Below are 2,199 nucleotides of genomic sequence, written 5' to 3' on the forward strand. Positions count from 1 at the left end.
ATAATACCCTCCAGGTCCATCCATCTTGTTGCAAATGGGACGATTTTGTCTTTTTTTATGGCTGAGTAGTATTCCATGGTATATATATACCACATCTTCTTTATCCAATCATCAGTCGAGGGACACTTGGGTTGCTTCCATGTCTTGGCTATAGTGAATAACGCTGCGATGAACATAGGGGTGCATAAGCCTCTTTGGATTGTTGATTTTAGGTTTGTTGTTAGATACCCAGTAGTAGAATAGCTGGATCATAAGGTATTTCTATTTTTAATTTTTTGAGGAATCTCCATACTGTTTTCCATAGAGGCTGCACCAGTTTGCATTCCCACCAGCAGTGGATTAGGGTTCCCCTTTCTCCACAGCCTCTCCAGCATTTGTTGCTTTTTGTCTTGGTGATTAAAGCCATTCTAACGGGTGTAAGATGATATCTTAGTGTGGTTTTGAGTTGCATTTCCCTGATGATTAGTGATGTTGAGCATCTTTTCATGTGCCTATTGGCCATCTGTATATCTTGTTTGGAGAAGTGTCTGTTCGTTTCCTTTGCCCATTTTTTGATCGGGTTGTTTGTTTTTTTTGTTATTCAGTTGTGTGAGTTCTTTACATATTATGGAGATTAATCCCTTGTCAGATATATGGTTTACAAATGTTTTTTCCCAGCTGGTGGGAGAATGTATCCTATTTTTAAGCAATGTATGACTGTAGTTCATTGTTATTGTACTGAAATACAAGTGATTTTTGTAAGTTTATTTTGTATCCTGCAACTTTACTGAATTTGCTTATTCCTTCTAACAGTTTATTGAGGGAGTCTTTAGGCTTTTTTATATGTAAGATGATGTCATCTGCAGAGATGATTTTACTTCTTTCTAATTTGGATGCCTTTTATTTTATTATTTATTTGTTTGTTTGTCGCCTTATTGCTCTGGCTAGGACTTCAGTACCATGTTGAATAGAAGAGATGAGGAAGTGGCCATTTTTGTCTTGTTCCTGATCTTAGAGGACAAGGTTTTAGCTTTTAACCATTGAACAAGATATGGGCTATGGGCTTGTCATATATGGCATCTATTATGTTGAAGTATGTTCTTTGTATGTGTGATTTGTTGAGAGTTTTAAATACGAAAGCATGCTGAATTTTTTAAGTGCTTTTTCTGCATGTATTGCAATGATCGTATGATTTTTATCCTTCCTTCTGCTACAGTGGTGTATCATATTGATTGACTTCCATGTGTTGAGGAATCTTTGTATCTCAGGAATAAATCCCACTTGGTCATAGTGTATTATCTTTTTATTGTGCTGTTGAATTGGGTTTGGCAGTACTTTAGTGAGGATGTCTGCATGTATGTTCATCATGAATATTGGGGTGTAATTTTCTTTCCTTGTAGAGTCTTTGTGTGGCTTTGGTAGCAGGGTAATGCTGGCTTTATAAAATGAATTTGGAATTGGTTCGTCCTCTTCAATTTGTGGAAGACTTTGTGGAGGATTGCTGTTAATCTTGTTGAAATATTTGGTAGAATTCACCAGTGAATGTATCTGGTCCTGGGCTTTACATTGTTGGCCAATTTTTAATTATTGATTCTGTCTCCTTACTACTTATGATTCTATTCAGATTTTCAATTTTTCATGCTTCAGTCTTGGTGAGTTGTACATTTGTAGGAATTTTTCCATTTCTTATAGGTTATCCAGTTTGTTCATAGTACTCTGTTATGATCCTTTGTGTTTCTGTGTTATCGGTTATAATGTCTTTTTCATTTCTGATTTTATTTGAGTCTTACCTTTTTTTTCTTATTGTAGTTAAAGGTTTTTCGATTTTGTTTCTTTTCAAAACGTCATCTCTTATGTCGTCTATCTTTATTATTTCTTGTCTCCATTCCATTTGTTTCAGATCTGATCGTTATCTCCTTCCTTCTGCCAAATCTAGACTTAATTTGTTCTTTTTCTACTTCCCTGAGATATAAAGTTAAGTTGTTTGAGATCTTTCTTTTTCTTAGTGTCGGCATTTATTGCTCTAAATTTCCCTCTTGGAACTGCTTTAGCTTATCCCATAAGTTTCGGTATTTTCTATTTCTATTCTCTTTGTCTTGAGATATTTTTTGGTTTCTTCTTTGGCCCATTGGTTTTTCAGAATTGTTTTTTTTAATTTCCACATATTTTTGAATTTTCCAGCTTTCCTCCTTTTACTGATTTCTAGTTTCATACCATTGT

The sequence above is a fragment of the Diceros bicornis genome, chromosome 34 (genome assembly GCF_020826845.1).
Source record: "Diceros bicornis minor isolate mBicDic1 chromosome 34, mDicBic1.mat.cur, whole genome shotgun sequence".
Lineage (NCBI taxonomy): Eukaryota > Metazoa > Chordata > Mammalia > Perissodactyla > Rhinocerotidae > Diceros > Diceros bicornis.